Below are 13,335 nucleotides of genomic sequence, written 5' to 3' on the forward strand. Positions count from 1 at the left end.
CTTTAATAATAGAATGTATTTAACACAATTATCCCCTTCAATTTAATTTTATCATTATTATGTTAAATCTTATTGTCTTCTCACTACATCTAAAACAGTGTGTCCACAGAGAAGGGTTCAATCATTCATATGCTCGAAATGGCTAAAAAAGAGCTTGCAACATCATGAGTAGCATCTACTCAAAGCACCCTATGTAAAATCCCCCTGAAAACCCTACTAACCACATAGCTGCTAATTGTAGACACATTAATTTATCAAATTGTTTGTGTTATTAACTGCAGGAACTGGAGAAGGTGCAGATTTCTTCAGTAGTCATCATCATGTGTTTGTGCTTCACAACAACCACAGGAACTGAAGGTGAGATTTTCCGTCTACATTTCTGTCAGTTTTGTCCTTCTCTTGAGTGTTAGCTGTTCAGCTGCTCAGCAAAACAGGTGATCCCTTACAAAAAATAACTGCAGTTTATTGAAGTACAACTGCAGTGAAACTGCAGTACAAAGCAGTATAAATGCAGTACAATGAAGTACAACTGGACAATTGCAGTATAATGAAGTATATAACTGCAGTTCATTAAAGTTCAAGAGCAGTAAAACTGAAGTACAATGAAGTGCAACTGTAGATTTGCTGTATAATGAAGTACAGATACAATATAACTGCAGTTCAGTGATACGCTGAAATGCAGGTGAAGATATCAGATGCAAAAACATCTAAGTCTGTCTGATTAAATTTATTTAATTGTATTTTTTATGAGCAATTTTTAAAATAAAGCTCCTATGATTAGGTTCAGTAATTTCACTTATGGCAATGAGGTTCTTTTCATTGCCAATAAAGTCGTATTGTATAGGCCCTGTACTGCAGTTATGCTGTATTGCGCAACATGTAGCAAGTGCTGTGGTTGGCAAGTGTTTTTTTTTTTTGTAATGTAGACTTCCTATAAAATATTCGTACAAAAATATTTTTGTACAAAAATATTTGCCTATGGAATATTTCACCCGCATAGATTAATAACCTGCACGTGTGATCTTCCTTCGCGCCAAAGGTCGTTGTCCTGACAACGAGTCTCGCGAGCAGCGGATTACTTGTAACAGACACTAAATCAGCGTTTTTTCCGTAGTGTCTTCTGCAGGATGGATATAAAAGTATAAAACACGTTTTGGTTTGACAACATCGTTCATATGTGAACTATCACAATTAAAGCACAAAGACATAACAACATTACACTCCGAGACCTTTCACAAGTGCTACAAAAGAGAATAAACGCTTTCCGGAAGAGAAGTTCATCAGGCGAGGTGGAGCGTTGACTTTGTCCAGTCATCAAGTTTAGCGGTGAGTATAATGTCTAATGTCCTCATATCTTTAGTTATAATTTTAGAGAGATGTAAAATGACTTATTTAATGACTTATATAAAATGACGGATATCTTATTCAACCCGCTGAGATGAGAAGAAGATGAGAGGAAACGCCGCTTCAGTGCTGATCTGTAGCGCGCGCGGGTCAGTGCGCGAGGTGCTTGTGATAGAAAGACAAAACAACTGGTTTAATGCTGTTTTTACTACTCTTTTACTATAATAAACACCAACATCTCAATCCAACCAGTGACAACCCTGTGTATAGTTGTATTTAATTCTGCTATGGCTCAGCAATTTGTTATAAGCAGTTCTGTAGAAATCAGTCATGTCATTGTCCAGCTCAGTTCAGTTCTCAATAGCATCAGTACATCATTTATAATAATGGAATAAACTAAATTATACTGAATACAGTGTATTTGTTTGTTTGTTTCTAGGAGAGCATCAACCCCTAATTGACATGAGGAAAAAATAATTGAAAAGTGTTCAGTGTACCCCTCTTTGCAGCAGAGGAAGCATTAGGAAAGAGGAGAAGAGAGAAAGTGAAAAGGCACTCAACAGATGTTGGTGAGACTTTATTTCTGGAAATGCTTCAAAGGTCACTCACATTCTAGTTAGCCACAAATGTAAACCTGATTTTAGATTTTAGTCTTTAAATGTGATTAATAACTCCAGCTACTTGTAGGCCTAAGTCCTGTATATTTCACACTAAATTGTGATGCAGCCTGAATCATAATCACACCATGTTCATTTGTTGGCCAGAGGAGAACTGATCCATAAACTAAACATACTTTCTACCAAGGTTTTTTTCTCCATTCTGTCACCTGACAGAGTTTGGGTTCCTTGCCGCTGTCGAATTTTGGCGTTATTTGAGGACTAATAATATTCAGCAGTATTATTGATCTGACTCCACAGACACTATTGGATGAGGACTGAACTGAGCTAGATGATGACACCACTGCTATCTAGATGCACTGAAATTATTTTATATTTGATGATTTTTATACAGTTAATCGAAATTAACTGAGTCAACACTGATTTCAACTGAACAATGACACGTTTTACTGTTTAGAGCTGCTTCACAGCAGATGTGAATTCTGTTTGCATCATTATTTTTCTTTTTATCACTGTAAAGCAGCACTGAAACAATCTGTATTGTATAAAGTGCTATATAATGGGCATAGACCCATTATATATGGTCTATGCCCATATGGGAATAGACCCAAGATGGCGGCGCGATCAGACGCGGCGGCTGCTCCAGGTCCCAAAGACGGTGCTTTTTTGTCTTTTAATGTCGTCTGTTCGTCTCCAAATAGTGTAAATTTACCGCTAGTTCATAAGGAAATCACTCCTAAACTCAAATATGTTCGCCAAAGACTTTTGGATATCGGCAACGCATACAAAGACCAACTCTCGCCGGCGGCTACTGAGAAGCTACGAGGCCTCTGTTTACTGCTGAAGCCGGACCTCGAGACCACGGCCTCGCCTACTGTCGCTACCCGCACAAGGCGGCGTCGCAAGCGGTGTGAGAGAGGACGGAAGCGCGGTAAGCGCGGAGGTATACGAGCTAGGCTGAGGGAAAACCCCACAAGACCGGCTCTTCCAACACTCATGCTCTCAAACGTTCGCTCTCTGGAAAACAAACTGGACTTAATTCAACTCAGTCGATCTACACAGCATGAGACAAGGGATTGTTGTGTGTTTGTTTTCACTGAAACATGGCTGAACGACAACATCCCGGACTCCGCCATTCAGCTGCACGGACTAACTTGCTACCGCGCGGACAGAGATTCATCACTGTCTGGTAAGACTCGCGGCTTGTGTGTGTACGTCAACAAAGAATGGTGTAACAATGCTGGGGTAGTGACAAAACACTGTTCATCGCTGGTGGAGTTTATGTTTGTGAAGTGTCGACCGTTCTATCTGCCGCGGGAGTTCACGGCCATTGTTATTGTCGCGGTATACATCCCACCGTGCGCAAACGCAAAGGACGCGCTTCGCGAGCTGTACAGCGCCATCAGCGAACAACAAACAAATAACCCGACGGCTTTTTCATCATAGCCGGTGACTTCAACCACGCAAACCTAAAGACAGTTTTGCCAAAGTTCTACCAACATGCGAACTTTGCAACAAGGGGAAATAACACACTGGACTTTGTTTACACAACAGTTAAGAGCGCATACAAAGCTGAACCCCTCCCCCACCTCGGGTACTCAGACCACATCTCTGTTATGCTAATCCCAGCATACAGACCACTTCTGAAACTGGCCAAACCGGTTCACAAACAGATCAAGGTATGGCCAGACAATGCCACCTCAGCACTGCAGGACTGCTTCCAGGACACAGACTGGAACATGTTTAAAGAGGCGGCCACCTACAACAACCACACAGACCTGCAGGAGTACACTGAAACTGTGACTGCTTACATCCAAAAGTGCACTGATGATGTGACAGTCACCAAGACCATCACCACACGCGCCAACCAGAAGCCATGGATGACAGCAGAGGTTCGTGGGCTGCTAAAGACCAGAGATGAAGCATTCAGATCAGGAGATAAAGCAGCCCTCAAAACAGCAAGAGCCAATCTGTCCCGCAGCATCAAAAATGCAAAACGGTCATATGCTCAAAAAATCAACAATCACTTCACAGACAGCAGTGACACACGGAGCCTGTGGCAAGCTATTCAGACTATCACAGACTACAAGCCCCCGCCACAGGCCTGTGATGACGACACATCCCTCCCAGATACACTCAACCACTTTTACTCACGGTTTGAAATGCTGAATGACACACCTGCACAAAACTGCCCACACCTCCCAACGACCAGGCGCTCTGTCTGTCTCCAGCCGGCGTAAGGAAGTCCCTATCTAGGATCAACCCACGCAAGGCTGCGGGTCCCGACAACATACCTGGCCGTGTACTGAAAGACTGTGCTGCACAGCTGACAGATGTCCTAACAGATATCTTCAACACCTCGCTGAGCCAGGCAGTCGTCCCCACATGTCTCAAATCCACAACAATCATACCGGTACCAAAGAAATCACCTGTGTCCTGTCTAAATGACTACCGTCCCATAGCACTGACTCCAATCATAATGAAGTGCTTTGAGAGGTTAGTCATGCACAACATCAAAACCAGCCTCCCCAACACACTCGATCCGCTCCAGTTTGCATACCGTCCGAACCGCTCTACGGACGATGCAATTTCCTCCACTCTCCACCTGGCTCTTACCCACCTAGAAAATAAAGACTCCTACGTTAGAATGCTGTTCATTGACTTCAGCTCAGCATTCAACACAATAATCCCACAACAGCTCATAAATAAACTCAACCTGCTGGGCCTTAACAATTCCCTCTGCAATTGGATCCTGGACTTTCTAACCGGAAGACCTCAGTCAGTCCGTGTCGGCCACAACACCTCGAGCACTACCACACTGAACACAGGTGCCCCACAAGGCTGTGTGCTCAGCCCGCTGCTCTTCACGCTGCTGACCCACGACTGCACTGCCAAGTCCAGCTCCAACCACATCATCAAGTTCGCTGATGACACAACAGTGGTAGGCCTCATCAGCAACAACGATGAAACGCACTACAGAGAGGAAGTGGCACAGCTGGCTGAATGGTGTGGCACTAACAACCTGTCCCTCAATGTGAGTAAGACAAAGGAGGTTGTGATGGACTTCAGGAGAAACTCCGGTGATCACCCCCCACTGACCATCGACAGCTCGCCTGTGGAGAGAGTCAGCAGCACTAAATTCCTGGGGGTGCACATCACAGAGGATCTCACCTGGTCCACCAACACCATGTCACTCTCCAAGAAGGCACAACAGCGCCTACACTTCCTCCGCCGGCTGAAAAGAGCAAGTCTCCCTCCACCCATCCTCACCACTTTCTACAGGGGCACCATTGAGAGTGTGCTGACCAGCTGCATCACTGTCTGGTACGGGAACTGTACTGCAGCAGACCGCTGCAAGGATCATCGGTGCCCCTCTCCCCTCCATCCTGGATATTTTCCTCACACGATGCTCCAGCAAAGCCAATAGTATCGTGAAGGACTCCACACACCCCTCCCACAGTCTCTTCCAGCTCCTACCATCAGGAAGACGGTACCGGAGCATCAGAGCCCGCTCTGCCAGACTGCTCAACAGCTTTTTCCCCCAGGCTGTGAGAGCCCTGAACTCAAATCACCCCGTCCCTCTCTGAAACCCCATACAAACCCCCTACCTCCTGAAACATGGACCATCTGAAACTTATGGAACTTTTTTTTGTGCAATCGAAGTGTGCTACACACAGGTGAGTGGGCCTGTACAAACCACCTGTAGTAGCACACTCTCCTCCTCTATGCGCACTAGTCACTTTTCACACACACTGCTGTGTGTACACAAATCCCACAAAAGACTCAGTAATATATGTATGTTTACATGCTCATGCACTACAAATCATCCTGCACTGTTCCCCAGCCAGCTGCTTGAACTCAATGTTTCTCCTTGCACATGTACAGTACTTATCTGAAGCATTCGTATAGTTTGTATAGTTTGTATTTTTTAGTTTGTATAGGTACTTTTTTATAGATAGTATATTTATATTTATAGTCAAAATCTATCAGTAGGATAGTTGTGTATAGGTTTATATTGTCTTACTCCATTGTTGTATGCCTGTATTTATGTAGCACCGTGGTCCTGTGAGGCACGACATTTCGTTCCACTGTATGCCCCCGCATGTAGCGGAATGACAATAAAGCTCAACTTGACTTGACTTGATAATGGTGACTTGACTTAAATTGGTTCAAATCTTCAAAAAAAAGTGCATGAAACAAGCAACCTTTTAATTTTTAATGAAACTTGCCTTTGTTTTATGTTAATTTTCTTAGGCATATCTGACAATATTTAGTGCTGGATATACACAAAAATAGAATAAATCAGGATTTTTTTTCACAGCACTGTACACCAGCATTTATGTTCAGTAGTGTGACATTAATGTGTGGAAATGGACATTTTATCAGTGTGTGATTGCTATTTTCAGGAAATGCACTGCACTGTAAAAAATGATTCACTATATTTACTCAATAAAATTGAGGTAACAATTTGCACTTACTTTTTTTGAGTAGATTCTATCCTATATATTGAGTAAAGAGTACCTAAATTTTACAACTATGACAAACTAAAAGAAATTAGGTAATGTCTACCTAATATTTTTCATTAAATTACATAACTAATTACTTATAAAAATTTAGTAACATTAACTCTATTCTTAGTAGGCATGTTGCATTGATTACAGTAAAAGTGTTTCTGTGACAGTCAGTTAACTAAGGAGTTTCAAACAGTTTGTCCACAAAAAGTTTCAATCTATGGCAGAATTTGGACTCACACAGACATCAAGAATCAGCTTATGAACCTCAACAATGGTGACCAATAAAAGAAAATAAAAATCATGCTGCAATGCATGCTGGGTACTAGCATAGTACAAAATTCATCCATGGCTCCCAGCATGCATTGCAGCATGATTTTTAATTTTCTTTTATTGGTCACCATTGTTGAGGTTCATAAGCTGATTCCTGATGTCTGTGTGAGTCCAATTTCTGCCATGGATTGAAACTTTTTGTGGACAAACTGTTTGAAACTCCTTTGTTAACTGACTGTCACAGAAACACTTTTACTGTAATCAATGCAATATTCATTTAACCAGAGATTAGACACACAACGAGTCTGCGCTCACTCTCAATGAGATCAGTTCACTTACAGACGATTGTCATTATAAATATATGACAACCAACTACCGATCATTTCCTCTGGGTTTTGAGCTGTAACAAATATGTTTGAGGAACACATGGTTACAACAACCAGAGAAAAAAAAACAACTAGCACATAAGTCAAGGGTCAAGAGCCCAACTAAAGCAGACACTGATCTCTAACATGGTTACTTCAATTGAAACAATAAATCAACATCTAAACCTTAGTTAATTCTCAATAAGATGTTCTGTAGATGTCTGACTGAAATAAGTTCAGAGCACTCATAATTGTTAGTTTTAAAAACTTAAATGTTTTAAGGCAATCGGTTTACTCAAATGGTTTGTTACCCTAACTTGTTGGGTTTTACAGTGATGAACTGTTGCCTACTAAGAATAGAGTTAATGTTACTAAATTTTTATAAATAATTAGTTATGTAATTTAATGAAAAATATTAGGTAGACATTACCTAATTTCTTTTAGTTTGTCAAAGCTGTAAAATTTAGGTACTCTTTGCTCAATATATAGGATAGAATCTACTCAAAAAAAGTAAGTGTAAATTGTTACCTCAATTTTATTGAGTAAATATAGTGGATTACTCAATTTTATTGAGTAAATATAGTGAATCATTTTTTACAGTGTGGTAACAACTAAAAAAAGACAACCAAAAATATAATTCAACAGAGGATGATGGCTGTGGTGAAACAAGCACTCAAATAATGGTGAGCAGTAATCTACTTTATTTAATTTATCTTTTATTAACTATTATCTTTATAGTTTATAATACATAATAACTGCTATTGTATTTCAGGAACTGAGACCTGTGGGAGTGCTGGAGAAATCAAGTGTACCAAGTCCTGTCTCCTCAGACATGAAGAGATCTTCAGACATGAAGAGATTGAGGAGTTAAATGAAGTCAAAGAGCTAAAAGAAGATTTACAATATTAGTGCCATTTCAGTACGAAAACAGAGAGATAGCTGAGGCAGTGGAAAGGTAATGAAATCTAGTTATAACAGCAATTATTCTCAATGCTTAACATAAGCTCTCAACTTTTTTTTTTTTGTGGACTCTGATTCTCTCTGATTGACTGGAAGGTGTGCATTAAAACAGTGAATGCAGATAATTACAATCAGTTCCATCGCTATTTTAAATCAATGCACCGCTTGTACTGTAGCACACACATACAGTCAGAACGCTAGATCTAATGACCTGTAACCAAACAAACTCATGAAAATTTACTTAGTTTTACGCTTCCAGTCACATTGTACTCCACAAACATTAAAGGGTTAGTTCACCGAAAAATGAAAATTCTGTCATTAATTACTCACCCTCATGTCGTTCCAAACCTGTAATACCTTTGTTCATCTTCAAAACACAAATTAAGATATTTTTGATTAAATCGGAGAACTTTCTGACCCCTCTCTATAGGCAGCAACGCAACTTACACATTTAAGTTCCAGAACAGTAGGAAAGACATTGTGGAAGTAATCCATGTGACTCCAGTGGTTTAACCTCAGTTTAGTCTTCTGTCGCATGAACACAACACTCATGCGTTGTGATGCTCTTGTGAATGCACATTACAGATCAATATTTTTGTAAATAAGTGGTAAAGTAGTTTTTTTTTTTTTTTTGGATGCAAACACTCGTGTCGCTTGATGAATTACTTTAACGATGTCTTTCCTACCATTCTGGAACTTGAATGTGTAAGTTGCATTGCTGTCTATGCAGGGTCAGAAAGCTCTCGGTTTCTTTATAAATATATTTGTTTGTGTTCCAAAGAGGAATGAAGGTCTTACAGTGTGAAACCACACAAGGGTGACTAATTAATGACAGAATTTTCATTTTTGGGTTAGCTATCTCTTTAAAGGCAGCTCTAACTTAATTTTTTAAACTAGCTGTAACAGGTGTGTATTACACAATTTTAATCAACTTCAGTGGAGGCAACCTGTTTCATGTCGAGTGGTTCTTTGCCTCCACCTCATGCATTAAAATCATGTAATGCACACCTAGCCATGGATTAGCACTTATGTGTAGAGGGTTATAGGTTACACACAGTATTAAATGAAGGGGGCACAATAACTGTGGAACACATATATTCTATATACTGTATTCTAGTAGTATTTAAATTATATACTTGTATATTTGTAAATTGTTTTTTTTTCTATTATTATTTTTTTTATTATTATTTAATTAATTTATTTAAGGTTAGAATTTTGAACGAAAAACCAAAATGATAAAGAGGGCAAATAACTTTGGAGGACTCTGTACAGTATTTAAACATGATTGTGTCTATGCTTTTTTCCAGAAATGCATGTTATTGTTCAAGGGGTAGTCGAATGGACTATCAGTGGAGGAACAGAAAGCTCTGAGATTTGATTATAAAGATCTTAATTTGTGTTGAATGAAGGACTTGCAAATCATCAAGGACTTGCAGGTTTGGAACGATATGAGGGTGAGTAATTGATGACAGAATTTTCATTTTTGGGTGAACCAACCTTTTAACTTCTGTTACCTGGAGTGTTCAAAGACATTGGTAATGCTGACCAATATGTCATAAGAAATTAATTGGGACTAGAATGAATATTTCACACAAACACTTGGTAACATCACAATTCAGGATTTATTTTAAGCATACTAAATATGCCTGTAGTAGTGAAAAGTGTAACTGAAACTTTTTTTGTTTTTCCAGACTACATCCAAAATAGTGTTTCCATATCTGAGATAAAGGCAGTCATAAGAACCAAGCAGAACGATGAGGATAAGCTCTTCAAAAAATGAAACCTGTCTGAATAATGCGGGAAGAAATGTGCATGATTGTGTGATTTGTAAATAAACACTAAATACATTTAGTGTAACTCTCAGCCTGTTATTTTAAGTTTAAAGAAAAGTAAAATCATTTATTGTTGCATTGCTGTTTGAGACATTCACTGTTGTTTTGTACCTTAATTTATTATATTGCAGTTGTGTAAAATAAAACTTGTTATTCTGAATATTCTGGTTGCATTTCAGTGTTACTGTACAGCATTTTATTAGTATTGCACTTTGGTAGTACTGAATTGTACTTCAGTTGTATTATATATTGCAGTACTACTGCAGATTTATTGCAGTATAACTAGTAATACTTCAGCTGTATTGCAGTAATACTGCAGTTCTATTGCAGTTGTTTGTTAGTAATACTACAGCTCTACTGCAGTTGTATTTCAATAGTACTTCAGATGTATTGCAGTAAAACGGCAATAATGCAGTTTTTTCGTGTCCAAAAAACTGCATTTTTCTACATGTAACAAAAACTGCAGTATTACTTTTTTTAAAAACTGCAGTAATTTTTTGTAAGGGATTGCTGATGACATAATGAACAATGATATTTTCTGCTTGAATTGCTGAATGAATTGAGTTGAATCAGCTTGTAAAAGTGATATTTGTGTCTTTTCTCATATCGCTATTTTCTGATTAGCTTCAGAACCAGTGATGACCACTTTGTGAATGAATCTGTCCACATTACATTGAATGTTATTTCATATTATAAATTCTAATGTCATGGACAGGAAATATGCATAAAATTAGTCCGTTTTCGTGTGCAGTGTGCTCATACTGCTATGATTTTGTGTTAACACTTTACAAGAACAGTACATGAATTATCATGTACTAATACCTTAATTAATAATTACTTGACTATGAACTAATGAAGAGTTAAGACATGTATTAATCAAGAACTAATGAAGAACTAACTTAACTACGACATGAGTCATATGAATTACCGCATGAATAACACCATTTAATTACATGTTAGTTCCTGCATGTTAGTTAATGTATTAATTAACACTTTGGGGTAAACTAAATCAAACATGCTCTAGAAGAAAGATTCATGAAAATGGCATACTGCAAAATTGTTTATAAATTTTCCACCTGCAGCTATGTCACAAACATCAGTGAATGACAGTGGATTTCTTGCAATATTTACGTTTAACTTAACTCATCCAACGCACAATGATGCATTCATAATTAAAAACAACTTCATCTCATCCTGTTTTGAGTGATTCCACTGCTGCCATCCTACAATAACGTATTCATTAAGTAGATGCAATTTTCCAAATTAAAATCAGTGTTAGCATAGAGATGATGGTTATGTTATGGATTGTCAAGATTTGTCTTGTGTTCTTGCTCTTCTTTTGGGCCACTATTGCTCCTTCAAAATGTTAACCTTCCTCCTACCGTTCAGTTCCTTCTCCATCCAAATGCAGCCACATGACCTCTGCTCTTCCACTTTTTTACAAACCACCAAAAAACACCAAATATCTGATTTAGATGAGCTGAATATGTATAAAACATGTGTAATTGATAACTTTTTAAAGATGTGCCCCTCCAAGACAAGTTATGACATTATGATACATTAACAAGTCATGAATTAATGTTAAGTTAATGATGAGTTATTAATATTGTGCCCCCCCAAGTAAAGTCATGACATTATGATACATTAACAAGTCATGAATTAATGTTAAGTTAATGATGAGTTAGTAATATTGTGCCCCCCCAAGTAAAGTCATGACAAAACTTGAAATATTTACGTATCTTTTATATCATTAAGATATTCTTATCAATGCATTTTTATCATTTTATCAATAAGTGATTTAGACTTTTAGACCCCTTAACCTACCTCCAAACCTAAACCTACCCATTTTATAAACATGCAAGGTATAACTATTTTAGTAACAATATAGCATTAAAAAGGTTTTATAATCGCTAATCCCACTCCTACATCTACACCTAAGCATAGCTATTTCTGTACAGTAGAAGAAAAACATGACAGACAGATAAATGCAATTACAATCATTTATTTACAATAGTCTAACCTATTGAGGTCATAAACGCATGAATTAGCATTTCTGCATTTGACGTTGAGAGCATAGGTCGCAATTTAGATATGTTTTTGAGATGGAAAAACGCAGTTTTACAGATGCTAGAAACATGGCTTTCAAATGAAAGATTGATATCTTCATTTGAGCAGAATTTATGTTGTTAATCGCTGAAAATATTATCCAGATTATTTTCCTGATCCTCTCCCTCTCAGTGAACTCGTGAAGGCGCGCGCGTGCTAGCTAGTGATGGGTCGTTCTTGAACGATTCGTTCATTTTGAACGAATCTTTAATGTGACTCGGGAAGAACGAGTCGTCTCAGGGAGTGATTCGTTCAGTCGCGCATGCGCAACATCCTATAGGTTCTGTACTGGAATTAGTTCACCTGTTTCGAGTCATCGGGTTTGAGTCGTTTGTTCATCACGTGAGAACCTCATACACTAACCTATGCAGTCAGAGCCGGAAAGAGAATTGATTAGTTCACCTGTTTCGAGTCATCGGGTTTGAGTCGTTCGTTCATCACGTGACAGCCCCATAAGCTAAACCAATGCAGTCAGAGCCGGAAAGAGAATTGATTAGTTCACCTACCGAGTCTTCGGGTTTGAGTCGTTCGTTCATCACGTGACAGCCTCATACACTAACCTATGCAGTCAGAGCCGGAAAGAGAATTGATTAGTTCACCTGTTTCGAGTCCTCGGGTTTGAGTCGTTCGTTCTTTTGTCACGTGACCACTTGCCGGATCAGTAAAATACTATAAAGTAAAACTGTATTTTTTTGTATGTTGGATCATATTTATCAAAATATGTGTAATAAGCATTTTCCTAGAAATAAAAATGGTCTGTTCATTTCTGTCACTATGTTTTTGTTACTGTTTCTTGAGGATCTGTGTTATTTTATAAATAAATAAAACCCTGTTATAAATAAAATATTGATTGATTTGTCCTTTCACTCTCTTTGTCTATCAATAAACATATAATATAACTATATAATAAAAAAATTCAAGCCTAAAATTACAAAGTTCATTTTTACTCCAATTTTGACTTTGCTGGTATAATTGTTTTTCCTAGGCAGACTTGACATATTGGTCTAATGTTTGTATAAGAAGATTGGTCAAAAAGGACACAATGACATAAAGTGAAAGCAAATAACATTTTGAATATGAATGATTAATGTTAGTTTAAAATATTAAGGTTATGATCTGGCTCTGTGGCTTTAGTATATTTTAATTTTCTTGTATTTTTTATTTAAATTGTTTTAATTCATTTTGGAATAGTTATCCTCTTTGCTAAAGCTTTTTCTGGCACAAAAATAAACAATTCAAGAGTGTGTACACAGTGTTAATGTCTAAAGTGTCATATGTTACAAAAGTATAACACTATAGTCTAATCTAAAGGGTTAACTCAAAAGAC

The 13,335-nt window shown here is 38.0% G+C and overlaps 1 long non-coding RNA gene across 1 annotated transcript; it reads left to right on the plus strand.

The window, feature by feature from the left end:
* The first annotated feature begins 7,638 nt into the window (after nt 1–7,638).
* On the plus strand, nt 7,639–10,081 carry LOC131530592 (uncharacterized). The gene is made up of 4 exons (XR_009268437.1): nt 7,639–7,793; nt 7,883–8,065; nt 9,378–9,524; nt 9,762–10,081. It is a non-coding gene; the product is annotated as an uncharacterized LOC131530592 (long non-coding RNA).
* Nucleotides 10,082–13,335: the final 3,254 nt, after the last annotated feature.

Source organism: Onychostoma macrolepis, chromosome 22 (genome assembly GCF_012432095.1).
Source record: "Onychostoma macrolepis isolate SWU-2019 chromosome 22, ASM1243209v1, whole genome shotgun sequence".
In the NCBI taxonomy this organism is placed as follows: domain Eukaryota; kingdom Metazoa; phylum Chordata; class Actinopteri; order Cypriniformes; family Cyprinidae; genus Onychostoma; species Onychostoma macrolepis.